Consider the following 13,871-nt stretch of genomic DNA (forward strand, 5'->3'; position numbering starts at 1 on the left):
CTACTGGTAGAACTTCTGGATACCACTTCTTCTATCTGACCAAAGGGTGCAGCAAGAGTACTGACAGGGACGAGAAAGTAACACTGGAGGAACCTTGGAGTCATTTTTGACCAGGATATGTCCTTCAATGCACATATTAAACAAATACGTGAGACTGCTTGTTGGGTTTAAGTCAACCCTACTGATGAACAGAAACTGTTACTGAAAGCAACCACACAGACACCAGTGTATGTTTCACTTGCAAGGGGAGCATCAAGGAGGGCAGTGTTGCCACTCGCCTGTCCAAGCAACTCCAATTCCTGCATGTCCGCCTCACTCTTTAATTGATAAAAGAGGTTACACACAACTCAGTTAACCACGTGACAGTTTTTGGCCATGTCACCCACATCACTTTGCTGCAACAGAATATAGTTAGTGAATGTATTAGCAATCATTGTACTCATCATTTATCTTATACATGGTGAAATGCATTCTTCAGACAGACAAAACAATGTCAACTGTACAAAAGACATTATCTGATAAATCCACAAGAGCACACAGGTCTCCCCTTGGCGGTTTGTCTCTCTTAACCTTTATCTGCCAGATTATGTACATTATTTTGCAAGCTTGCTCCTGTATTGAGCCAAATCTGTTGAGCACCTCGTACACCCCTGTAGCCTTCCTCAATGTTACTGCAGGATCACTTTCCAGCTTTTCCACATTTCACTGTTGTTCACAATCTCCTCATGATGATCTGTAGGAAGCCAAGTGGTACAGCCCCTCTGCCTTAATAGAACAGAACAGTCTGGTTTCTATTCAGTTCAATTCAGTTCAATTCAATTTTATTTATACAGCACCAAATCACAACAACAGTTGCCTCAAGGCACTTTATGTTGTACAGTAGATCGTACTTTAATAGATACAGACAAAAACCCAACAATCATATGACCCCCTATGAGCAAGCACTTTGGCGACAGTGGGAAGGAAAAACTCCCTTTTAACAGAAAGAAACATCCAGCAGAACCAGGCTCAGGGAGGGGCGGGGCCATCGGCTGTCTGTTACCCACCAACTCGATAGCTAACCGGGGGTTCAAGGGTCACTCGAGCCGGTGAGAACAGCTAACTCCCGGCTAGTGATGGAATTTCCGGCTCTTTTGGCTCGGCTCACTAAAAAGAGCCGGCTCTTTCGGCTCCCAACCGGCTCTTCAGGTTGTTTTGTTGCTTTAATTAATTTATTATTAACAACAATATAAAATTATGCACAAAAGGAATTACTAATGTAAAAAAAATTGGTTTTATTTATATATGTTTATATATAAATATATACAGTGGCCCCTAGAGACAAAGCACATACAAACTCCAAAGCATGTAAAAACTCCAGAACACATTTCTAGCGTTAACTGAACTTCCAAAAAAGAGCTACCTAGATCAATTGTGGGCCACTGTCCGCAGTGTTGGGAAATCCATACCAGGCTGGAACGAGTCAAGGTAGGTGAGCATCCACGAGAAGACACAGCAGATGCATCCTACTAATACTGACAGGACCAGGAGACCCCAGAAACCGAGCATCTTCTCTTCAGTGCCATCCTCTCCTGTCACCCTCTCTGCCCGCAGCTCTTTGAGTATGGGGTAGATAAGGGCGCAGAGAAACCCTTATTACTAATTTGTATTATAATTCAATTTTCACGAAATATTCATATTCAATATTGGTCCTTTTATATTATAACCACGGATCCACCCAGGCTCATGGTGGGGCAGGGCTCTGTCCTGGGATGCTTAAGTACAAGGTAATGTAGACCTGACCAGGTATCCAGTCTGTCAGAATTGTTTTCAATATTTGGTTCAAAAACATGAGTGACAACAAAAATCCAACAAGGATTCTTGCATATGATGAAGTCTGTCTTTGACTGTATTGTCCAGCTGATCCATCAAACCCCCAGCAGGTGAACCTTATTCATGACATAACACTGCAACAATGTAAAAAATGAAACAGCAACAGTCTAAATGTAAAGTGTATTCTAAACTCCTCTTCAATAAATCATATGCAAAGAGTCATTCAGGACTGTAAAACGTGAACTACAGAACCCAGAGTCTTCATCATTAAATCTCTGGTTGCTTCATTTTTCTATCCTATATCAGACACTTTAAGGTTAGGTTAGGTAAAGTTGCATTCTCATGGTGAGGCAAAGTGCTTTATGTGTGTATGTGCGTGTCATGAACGGCTATAAAAGGCCTATAATTAAAGAACAAAGCGGGTTTGAGTTCGAGTTGCGGCAGACTGTCACTACTTGTAAGTGGAACGCAGCCTTCCTACGGCGGACAGCTAATAACAGGAATCGGACGCGGTCCACCCAAGTCCACAGCAACCACCATAGCAACCGCCTAGCATGACCTTAGAAACATATTCTGTCTTCATAACTATCAAAAACGTGAAATGATTTGCAAAGTGTGAAAGTGTTACAGCTGCAGAGAGCTATGGCGGCATCTTTGGAAGCTGTTTACATAGCTAATAATATACGATGTAACCATGGAGACAGTCAGTCACGTGAGCTAGCGGTGCACGTTTACTACAGTGAATAAGGTGATTGCGTCCACACGCTGCAGAGGGTAAAGACATTACTTCAATATTGTTTTATATTTGCCTTCTGTTGACCATCACCTCAGGTTCACCATCACAGTTTCAGCAGACAGATGCACACTGTCTAAATATGAACACATTCAAAAACTCATGTCTCAGAAATAACCACAGCTGTTCATGTTTGTCATTAGTTTTATTTGTAAGAAAATTATGAACTTCATATTGTGCATCAAATAAAAGGACATTTCACAACTCTGAGTCAACAGAAACAGGTAACAGAAATGTCTCTAATGTAGACATGTACAGTGTAGTGTAAGCATTAAAAGATCATAAAGGAAACACTAACATTTATGTGAAACTAATTGTAATTAAAAAAATGAACAGGTGGTTTATAGATTTAAAAGAAAGAATCTGAAAACAACACTTTTTTGGTCTAAGTGATCAAAGTAGAAAACAGAACTGGGGCCCATTCTTCGTACCTCGCTAAGTAAGTTAGCTGGATTTGATTGTTGTCGATTTCGCGTGATCTTGGATCGTTCGGTTCCCCGAAGCTCATCCGGGACTTGCTGTCATAGCAACAGAGCCGTAAGCGTAAACCTGCTGGGGAGCAGGTTTACTTTATGTAAACAGGATTAGATCGCGGCCACGCAGGTATGTCCGCTTCATTTATACGAAAGCAACAGCGATATTCCACCACTGTTTCACCATAAATAAATAACATCAATGTAACTAAAGATAATGCAGCACTTGATCCTTTTATTGATGTCACACAGATACATACAGGTCATTTCCTAAAAAAGGGAAATGTACTATTAACATTCTATTACATGTATGTGATTATTACAGATGTAATTCATATTTCAGAGTAGTAATTGTAAATTACTTTGTGTAATCAAGATGAGAGACCACGGCTATAAAAGCGAAGGTGGATTTGGGAAGTCTGTCGCAGCCATGTCCTGTCCGTTTACGCGAGCAGCCCATTGCAGAAGGTGCAAGATTGATAAGGAGAGTCCTCAGAATTCAGCGTATATTGCGGGATAGACAGGATCCTTTAGCTCAGCGCGACAGTGTGCTCATTGAGAGATATCGATATTCCCGTGAGGGTATTATTTACTTAACCAACTTGTTGACGAGGGGGTGCAGGACCACCACCTGTCTTTTTTTGCTCTGCCCTTTTCTTGGTTGCGGTTATGAACAAACAAACAGAGTATTCCAGGGTCTCTTTCCAAGAGACGAAAAGCAATATAAGTGATAAATATTACCATTCTATAGAATATTCTTATATTTCACTTTTACTTGTTCCCATGTTCTAGTGGGTCCTGTTGTGGCTCTAATGTGAAAGGGGATATAATATAACATATTATAATATAATGTAATATAATATTGGATAATATAGTGTAATATAATAAATTTACCCTACCGCCTACTGGTGTTGGCCAGAGGGGCCGATGGCGCAATATGGCAGCCTCGCTTCTGTCAGTCTGCCCCAGGGCAGCTGTGGCTACAACCGTAGCTGCCTCCACCAGTGTGTGAATGTGAGAGTGACTGAATAGTGGCATTGTAAAGCGCTTTGGGTGCCTTGAAAAGCGCTATATCAATCCACTCCATTATTATTGTTATTATTAAATTACTTACGAGTTTAATTTGTCAGCAACTTTCTGCCAGCCCTCTCTCCTTGCTTCTGCAGCCTTTGCAGTGTTCCCTTGCGTTCTGATTAAACTCTGAAACTCCTGAAATCCCTCACTCAAGAGTTCTTGCTCTGCTGCCGAAAAATACCGAGCCGAGCGCGCTCCTTCGACATTTTCGCCGACCAATCAAAGGGTTGCCGATCAATGTTTCTACTATCGATGCGTAGCCCCTTTTACGACACCCAGTGATCTCACATTACTTCATCCAGCTGTACTAATCGTCAACAGCAGGTGTGTTCGGAGAACCGGATTAGCGAGCTCACGGTTAGCGTGATGATTTGGTCTTGGATGTGTCATTTGATCTTGGATGTAGTAAGCGACGTACGAAGAACGGGCCCCTGATGTTCAAGAACAAACCGTAGCTGCACTAATATTACACATCTCCATTGTTGTGGTGAACAGACATGTTGCTTTTAAAACCACATGCAGTGTGTGACCGTGACTGTTCACTGAGACCATGAACGCCACTTCGCTGAAGCCTTCGCCTTCTTCTTCTTCTTCTTCTAAATTGGAAGCAGAAGGAGCACGAGCTGCTTTGATCTACTGAAAGGAAAAAGCAGAACATCTGAGTTGAAACCAGTCAGCTGAAATCATTAAGACAGGAACAAATTCAATGCAGTGTCTCAGGTGGCTTAGCCTGTTACAACTGTTGATACAAGCTAAATACGGTTAACACACAGTGTCAGGGAGCTCCAGTGTGGGAACTAGTGGCTTTAGGTTTGTAGTCATTTAACTTTCATCCATTCATTCATTTAATTCAGGAGGAAGAAATGTCAGGTTGATGCAGGCTGGTTACATGCATTTGGTCCCATGCTGTCTTTAACTAAATGACTTGGTTCACTTTATGGCTGGGCTGTATGTGGGGTTATATCATGTTATTTGGGCAGGAGTACCTGTCCTCTGTTAGACTTAGAAAGTTTCTCCATAAGTAGAGTTTCTAACTCTTATAGCACATCTGTGGCTGACAGCTTTTTGGTGGCTCTTTTTACCCCACACTGGTTGTGAGTGTGTAAATAGCCCCACTAGTTCTTTTGGGTTGCAGTTAACTTGGGAGGAAGAGGTGGGTCTGCCATGACTAGATGAATAACAATTATCTGGGATACATAAATTTCATAATGCATGCATATATCTCTATAAACCTGCCTGAGGGCTGCCATTTTTTACATTCAGTTATTTCTTTGTTGAATCTAAATAATGAATGTGTTACAGTTAAACTGACACTGATCAGTGTAAATGGCTCATTGGGACACAGAAACCTTTAAATTAAACCCTATCACCTGATCTCGAGTGTCAAACAATATCAAAGCTGTAAAAGCTGTTTACAGTCAGAATTTATAAAACTATGATTGTAAATAAATTCAAACAAGTGAGCTTTTCTCTTTGTGCTGAATATCAACACTGTGATTTCTTAGACTGTAAGCTTTACTTCAGCACAACCACTTGTAGAAGCCGTCACTCCAAATGTCTTTGATAACAAGAAAAAAAAAATACCTTTTCATTCCACGGCCTGAAGTTCTTCTCCGACATCTTCTGCCATCGGCTTTGTCTGCTGGTTTGAAGACAATAAACCACAAAAAGATGATTTAGTCACTTTGTCTGCGTCATGCAGCTCGAATGTGTCGTGTAACGATGTTGAATAGCCGTCGTTATCCCTCTGCTGTGTCAGTAGGATTGTACTGTACAGCATCTCATTGATATGTGAGGAATGCTAATGTAAACAGACTTACATCATTAAAACATAAAGGGCAGGAGATATTTAGATATTTTTATATTTATATTACATTTTATAGCTGACGGATATTACTAAATAGATAGAATTTACTAAATAGCTGGATGAACATGAAAAGTATGTCTATAATAACAAATGACCATGAGAGCCAGTAGAATTAATTCAACTGGACACTCGAAAGACGTCCTTAAATGCTCTTTAAGTGGCAGAACAGATGAACAAACAGTTAATTGCTTACGTGAGATGAAATCTGCTCAGCTACTTTGAAAACAGCTTCTAACTGGTTCCTCCTTTAACAGGATGACTGCTCAGGGGTAAGGCCATCATGCAGTCCAGCAACCTTTATGGTTCTGCTTTGATTCACCAGGAACTATTAGGGAAACCTTCCAGCGCCTCCTGTGAAAGACACAGGGATAAACACACAAACATTTATTAACATGTTCCACAGTCTTCCAGTTTGATTTTCTCATCCTGTGGACAACAACGTACATGGATGCAGGTTTATTGTTAACTTTTGTAAGGTTTATTTAGTGAACATATCCAGCTGCAGCTCCACTGTGATCCTGAACTGGATAAGCACTTAAGAAAATGTGTCAATAAATGGACAAACATCAACTTACTATATTTATCCAAACAGACGGGACCAATAATGCTTCGCTGAGTTAGAGACTTTAATGTCTCTTCTATGTAAGAATGTCTCGTGCTGATATACCTGCAAACTTGACAACAAAGGTTTTTCAGACTACATGTAGCTGTCCTCTATGTCAGCTCACACATTTACATTTATGTCACACTTATTTCTGCATTTTATAATTATTACTTACATTTTGATTAGATAGCTTGAGTTTGTAAATGATCAGATTACATAATTGGAATACAATGTATCCAGTTCAAGGTCGCGGGAGGATGAAGCCTATCCCAGCTGATACAGGACAAAGACAGGCTGCCAGTTTATTGCAGGGCTAACACGATATGTGTAACAGAAAATCCACTTAAATGTTTGATATTTCTTATAATAATCATAATTATGACTATTATTTAAAGGTTTCTTTAAATAATACATTTTGATTTTTTATAACCTCTAAAATATAAACCTGAGCTGTTTCAGATTCTGACCTCTGACCTCACTGTAGCTCCCTCTTGGAAGTACGTCTGCTTCTTGTCCCCAGTGTTGACCGCCTGCCCTTGATATCACGTACTGTACCTGAGGAACAAAAAAGGACAAACACTTGCCTTCATTTAAGAAGTACATTCATACAGAGGTAATCTATGGAAACACACTAGTTCACCCTTTGGGAGAAATCAGTTCCTGTGAAACATTTCTGTAAATGAACATCATGTGGAGAATGAATGAAATGAGTTCTTCAGGTGACTCAGCAGTCCCACACTGACAAATGAAATCTAGTTAAACTATTAAGCATCTTTGCTCTTCTGAAATCTGTGTTAAACAACAACAAACATAAATTAGTAACAAAAATACAGCTGAGTAGAGGCTTTACAAACCACCAGCAGCCATAATGCTAAATTTTAATCTTCAAATGTTTCTGAGCCGTCTTCAACCTGCTTTTAACACATTAAAGTCCCACAGTCAATGCAGCCTGACTCAATCCTAAATGTTCAGCACACAGAGACACAGAGGTGCCGCTTAAAGTTTAGTGTTAACCTGAGTCACTGATCATTTGCAGTATTACAGAGTCTGGCAGTCTTTGCATGATGTCCACGTCACTGTAAGTTTCTAGCTGACTCTCAGGTGTGACAGGTGTGCCAGCAGGAAAGAGTAATAATAACCTGCATCCTGAGGTTTGTCATGCAGGATTAAAGGAGCCAGGCTTTGTTCACACAGCTGGGATTGTATTTTACACTGACCCTGGGTCAGTATAAGTATCATACAGTTTCAACGAAGCACTGAAACTTGCACATATTTATTACAGATGCACTGAAGCTAATCGAGATATTTGCTGTCAGTCTGTGGCTGCGATTAAACACTTTACTGGAAACTTTATTAACTAGTAACTTCATCAGTCATGACCAGTGTTGGGACTAACGCGTTATTAAGTAACGCGTTACAGTAACTACGTTATTATTGTGGTAACGAGCACGGTAACTAGTTATTATGCCAAAATCAGGAACGCGTTAGTCGTTACTGGGATTTAGATAGGGTCGTTACTCGTTACTTCGTGTGGTGGCTATCGCGGAGGTTCCACAGATTCAGTAACATTAGCAAGTGGTGGAGGCCAGCAGGTGGATGAGGGAAAGGGAGGAAAAGAGACCCGAGGCGGCCGCCGGTCCAAGTGTGAACTGAACTTCAGGTAAGAAGTTATGACCTGCAGTCTCTCTGGGTCAGATATGAACCAAGTTTAGGTGGAGTTTATTTTCGTTATGCTGACTTTTTCCGTACTGCGTGCTAGCTAGCATGACGGAGTTTCTATACAGCTGGGTGGGTGCTATGAAGCTAATGATGTTGAACTTTATTTTGTTTATAAGTTATTAGAGTTGCCAACCGTCCCGCCTGGTATTCAGAGAAAATATTACGCGGAACAGTTTGTCCCGTAATTCAGCTACAATGAAAATGACACAAAGCTGGAGTTATTCTGTCTTTGCTGCACAGCTGCCTCTTCTTCTCTCATTCTCTCCCCCTCCCTCTCCCGTTTCTACTTCAATCATGAAAACTGATCAATGATCAGCTGATCGGCTCTCTTGTTTGTTTATCGCTCACTTTGCGCCGAAAGAGGAAACCAGCGGATGTCGCGCTAAACAACAACAGCAGTTTAAGCTTGATCAGCTGTTGTTAGAATTTATTTAATATTAATTTCTAGTATCAGCTGATGTTTGCTGGAGCCACAGCTGTAAACCTGCTGGTCATGATATGGTTTGGTTATCTGGTGAGAGGGAAACATGAGGATGAAATCAGGAGATGTCCTTACTGAATCATCAGAGCTGAACAGGTGATGGAGAAACAGGTTTACCTTTTAGGTGACATGAATGAGTTGAAGGGAAGTTATGAACAGTTTCTGAGAGACAAATAACCCCAGGATCCTTTTTTAGGTAGCTGACAGCTGGTAACTGTGCAGGTGCGGATCTAGCAAAGTTTTGCCAGGGGGGCAGGTAGGGCATTAACAGGCAGAGGGGGGCACAAAGAAATATTTTTCTTTCTTATTCTCATTTAAAATGTCTAGCTTTTAAAAAATAATTATCTGAATCTTACAACAAACGATTGATAGATTGATGCATATATACCATCAGAACAGTGTACATCACTGTGTTTATTTTCATTCAAAGGCGTTATGATTTTTCCTATAATGGTGGGCCGGTCTCTAGTCAAAATGCCCGGGACAATTTTTTTGTCCCAGTCCAGCTCTGTATGCAGCTCATCTGCAGTCTGGTGTTACCTACATCTTCCTATTCAGAAGGCAGCATTTCCGAGTTCTGAGTACAATTGAAAGCACCACGACTGCAGTTTTTGTGTTGGATGTAAAAGGCGCACATGACGCTGTGACGTAGGCTAGAATCATGGCAGCAGTCAATGACGGTCCAGGCGTGGGATTTCTCTCGTGGAAATATGCACATTATCTTTTCCTTTCTATTGGTAGGTGGCACAGTGCACTTGTGGCAAGCAAGCAAGCTAGAAGACTGGCAAAGTTATGGAAGCAACACATTAATAAGAGAATTCTGAGTAAAACCAAAGTTACTTTCCCTAGTAACTAGTTACTTTGAAAGTAACGAGTAACTTGAAGTAATGGAGTTTTGAGAGAAGTAACTAGTAATGTAACTAAGTTACTATTTTAAAGTAACTTACCCAACACTGGTCATGACAGAAGCTAATATTTCTGTGCTAACATCGTTTAGCCAGTAACAGCTTTCCTCCAATATAAGCTAACGTTTACACCGTAACTTTAAGCTAGCACCATAAAGACGGTAAAACACGTAATAATATCTACAAATGCATCTTAAAGCTGTTATATTAGCACTCGGTGTATTACTAACATAACCACATTAACATTACTGACACTCGCTGACTTTTAATAGTCATTCTATAAATGCTGTCCGTTTAAATGGTCTTACCTGTACACACTGCTGTATCCACCGGATTGCAGCCAGAGTGGATTCTGGAGTCTTCCACGCTCCTGTTAGTGATCCTCCATCTGGATGGATGAGAACAACCTTCTGAACAATCTAGCAGGAGATGACCCATATCTATGGGACTGATTTGTGCTAATAACGCCCATTGTATGGACTGATAACAGCCGAAGCGGGTGAATAAAGCCACCCAGTAGCTAGCTGTGCCATTACCCAGCATACATCACTCCCTCCGTAAATGCAATAAACCATACAAAAGTATCGTTCTACCTGTTTTTCAGGTAGTTGTTTACATTATATAATTTATTGTGTTCTGTATACGTCACTACAATGTGATTTGGAAAATGTCTAAATATACCAACAAAAGGCACTTCCGCGGCAATCTCTTCAATCGGAGGACCCTTCACGTCAATTCCCGACGCGAGAGGGGTACCCTGCACGTCCATAAGTGCAGCAGAGGGAGCCTGACCATGCGTTTGACGAGTTGGGAGTGAGAACGTGTTGTATAGTCAGTAATACATGTAGTAAGGCTGTCAATGTCCTCTCCGTGGTCGTCACAGATCACCTCCCACTCTGCTGCAGAGTTGTTCTTTCACAGTGATGTGAAAGGGGGTTACACCATCTGTCATTCACAAACACTGTCAGTCCCCCTCCTTTCCTCTTACCGCTCTCTCTCGTCCTGTCCGCTCGCAGCATCTGGAATCCCAGTAGTGTCACGCTCGTGTCCGGAGTTAGCGGTGTTAGCCATGATTCCGTTAGCATCATGATGCTACATTGCCGGTGTTGTGCCAAAACCGGTACTCCCTCTGTGACCAGGTTAGCGACGTGAGCTCATTCATCTTATTGGGCAAAGATCTTACGTTTCCAATAATTACAGAAGGAAGAGATGGTCGATAACGTCTCCTTCACGGGCGACGGCGCTCCTTCCCAGCACGACACCCCCGTCTTTTCCTCCTCAGCTCGCTGGGAATGTCGGGTCTGTCCGCCGACAGTACCGTTGCGGGACGCAGTGCTAACAGCTGATCCTTACTGTAAACAAAGGATTCCTGCTCTGGGTCCCCAGACACGGGTGAAAAAAGTAGAAATAAACTAAGAAAAACGACCAGAACTAGCACAAAATGGTAGAACATGGTTGCAGAGTCTAATTACTGATACGTTAGTTATAAAAAAAATTACGAGAAGAAAAAAATAAGAAAGAAAGAAACTCAGAATGAGCAGAGCTGCTGTAACAGGCTGCCGCACACGGGGGGCGCCGGTGTTCCAGATCTACTGGCGTTTAGATCGACTGGCGTTGGTCGAACAGATGTGTGGCAGTCTTGCGTTTCAGGAGCTGCTACCGACAAACCAGCAAAAAAACGCCAAATGTGTCATCTGTGACAGTTGTGAGGTTATCTCAAACACACTCCGTCAGTCTTGATGCTGTTGAACAACAAAATGTTTAAAAATGTGGCGAGTTTACCTGGTGATATCCTCATGCGCGACGCGATCGCGAAAACAGCAAACAAGTAACACCACGCCGATGTTGTTCACGGGACAGCAGGAGTAAACGATCGGGAGACTCTTGTCGTCGTTATCGTTCCCCTCGCACGGTTTATTTCTCCGAATTCAGCGTTTTTGCTTCACAACTACAGCGAGCAGTTTACTTTGTGCACTTACATGGACTCGAGTCAACCAGCGCCACCTCTGGCCAAGTGCCACAGCCTACAGCCAGATCAACCTGTGACACACATCTGCAACACGTTTGAATTCGTGTCATGCACATTTGTACCTTTCAATTGTCTCTGTTTGTGCGTCATGCAAATAAACCTTTGAAATGAATGAAATGATATCATGTATTTATTATCAGCCTAAAACTGGTAAAACTGTGTTTGTCATTACTTTTATATAGTGGTATTACTTTCGCAATTTTCATTTTTTTTGGAAAACAACCGGACTGAAATGATAAATTGCAGACATACAGTATGTTAAGGGACTAGCAATATTCAGAATAACCTGTTTAACTACAGACATATTTATGTCATGATAATCCATTGAACACTTACTTTTACATTTTAATGTGATATTTATTACTTCTTGCTCATTTGTAGCTGAGAGGAACAGTGAAAAGAGATTTGATTTTATATTACTGATATTTTCATTTTTTTGACACGGGATGTCCGCTGCTAGTTCAGGGCCAACATTTATAAAAAAAAATTATTGAACCCATCTACAATGCTACTCATGTTGTGATTTTCACCATTTGCGTCAATGAAACATTCAGGATATGATGTTTCAGAAGATCCTTGTTTAATTAAGTTGTTTAACACATCCCAAGTTCCTTTTATATTGTTTTTTTCATATAATCTTCTTCTATAATAAAGTTGTTTACTCATTCTTATAATATCAGTCAATTTATTTCTATATGCTTTATATCTTTGTTCCACTTCTTTTGTTTTTACTTTGATGAACTGTTTATACAGATTGTTTTTCTTTTTGCAAGCATTAATAATTCCTTTTGTGAGCCAAGGACTTTATATTTTTTCTTTGTCTTGTGTTTGTTTACAGGACAATGTTTATTGTACAACATAGTGAAAATATCTAGGAAATTGTCATAAGCCTTGTCCGCATCTGACTCTTCATACACCAAACTCCAGTCTTGTTGTGCTAAATCGAAATTGAAGGCATGAATTGCTTCTTCATTTATTGCCCCTACGTGGCGTCCTTGTAGGGGCGCCACATGCCAGAATACTCCACTATGGTAGACCAGTAATCACATGGGCCCTTCCAATAAGTGTGATAGGGGTAACCAAGCTTCTGATTATTACACTCTATATCTACCATTGGATTGTAACCTACCCAAACATCATATTCCCGCCATGAACTATTTAAACCTTTACATGGCACGGTGGTTAGCACTGTTGCCGCACAGCAAGAAGGTCCTGAATTCAATTCCACCATCAGGCCGGGGTCTTTCTGTGTGGAGTTTGCATGTTCTCCCCGTGTTTGCGTGGGTTCCCTCCGGGTACTCCGGCTTCCTCCCACCGTCCAAAGACATGCAGCTTGTGGGGATAGGTTAATTGGATAATCCAAATTGCCACTAGGTGTGAATGTGAGTGTGAATGGTTGTCTGTCCCTGTGTGTTAGCCCTGCGACAGACTGGCGACCTGTCCAGGGTGTACCCTGCCTCTCGCCCTATGACAGCTGGGATAGGCTCCAGCGCCCCCCGCAACCCTGAAAAGGATAAGCGGAAGCGAATGGATGGACATTTAATGACAGCACAAAGATCGAATGTGTACGAAGTAGTGGACCCTTTAACGTAGTCCAACTCTACACCGCCATAATAATCAAAACACTCATCTGATTTACCTGTTTCACTACGTTTGGTTCACTTCACCGTGGCCTGTGATGATGCAGTCGCTGGAATGGATTCAGGTCTGTCTCTGGGCAATTCACTTATAAGAAAAATCACAGTTACAATAACAACAGTCACACCTAACACTACCATTTTTCTCCAATTCCCCCTCAACCAGCCTAGAGAAGTTGACATGATTTAAATGTAGATAAAAGGCTCGTCTATTTACATCTCTCCCTCACAGAAGGCTTCTCTGCAGAGCATCAAATCTGCATGGCAAAGTGACACACTTTAGGTGATCTTCATCCTTGGGAAAAGTGGTGTCAACTATTTCCCAGTCTCCTAGTATTTGTGCCTCACACAGAAACACAATTCCATCGCTGGACTTCCTCTGCACCGTCACTTTTAGAGCTTGGCACGCTCTCTCCATCCCTCAGGTTCTCATGTTCCAACGCTGCTGAAGATTTAAGGCAGAGCACGTCGTACACC

General features: G+C 41.5%; 1 protein-coding gene and 1 long non-coding RNA gene across 6 annotated transcripts in view; one reads left to right on the top strand and one right to left on the bottom strand.

Moving 5' to 3' along the window:
* LOC147334053 (uncharacterized) overlaps positions 1 to 13,871 on the top strand; it is a 135,241-nt gene that overhangs the window by 66,736 nt on the left and 54,634 nt on the right. The gene's annotated exons all lie outside the window — the stretch shown is intronic.
* LOC147334055 (uncharacterized) lies at positions 2,750 to 11,712 on the bottom strand. 5 transcript variants are annotated; one of them, XR_015128418.1, is made up of 6 exons: positions 10,717 to 11,712; positions 10,037 to 10,116; positions 7,098 to 7,178; positions 6,213 to 6,370; positions 5,737 to 5,794; positions 2,750 to 4,788 (listed from the first exon to the last, which is right to left on the bottom strand). It is a non-coding gene; the product is annotated as an uncharacterized LOC147334055 (long non-coding RNA). The 5 variants fall into 5 exon arrangements; XR_015128419.1 differs by having other exon boundaries at positions 7,091 to 7,178; XR_015128421.1 differs by having other exon boundaries at positions 7,091 to 7,178; positions 10,410 to 11,712.

This window comes from Aulonocara sp. 'chitande type north' Nkhata Bay, linkage group LG3 (assembly GCF_057382095.1).
Source record: "Aulonocara sp. 'chitande type north' Nkhata Bay isolate Kocher_YH1m ecotype deep benthic linkage group LG3, A_spYH_male_GT1.1, whole genome shotgun sequence".
In the NCBI taxonomy this organism is placed as follows: domain Eukaryota; kingdom Metazoa; phylum Chordata; class Actinopteri; order Cichliformes; family Cichlidae; genus Aulonocara; species Aulonocara sp. 'chitande type north' Nkhata Bay.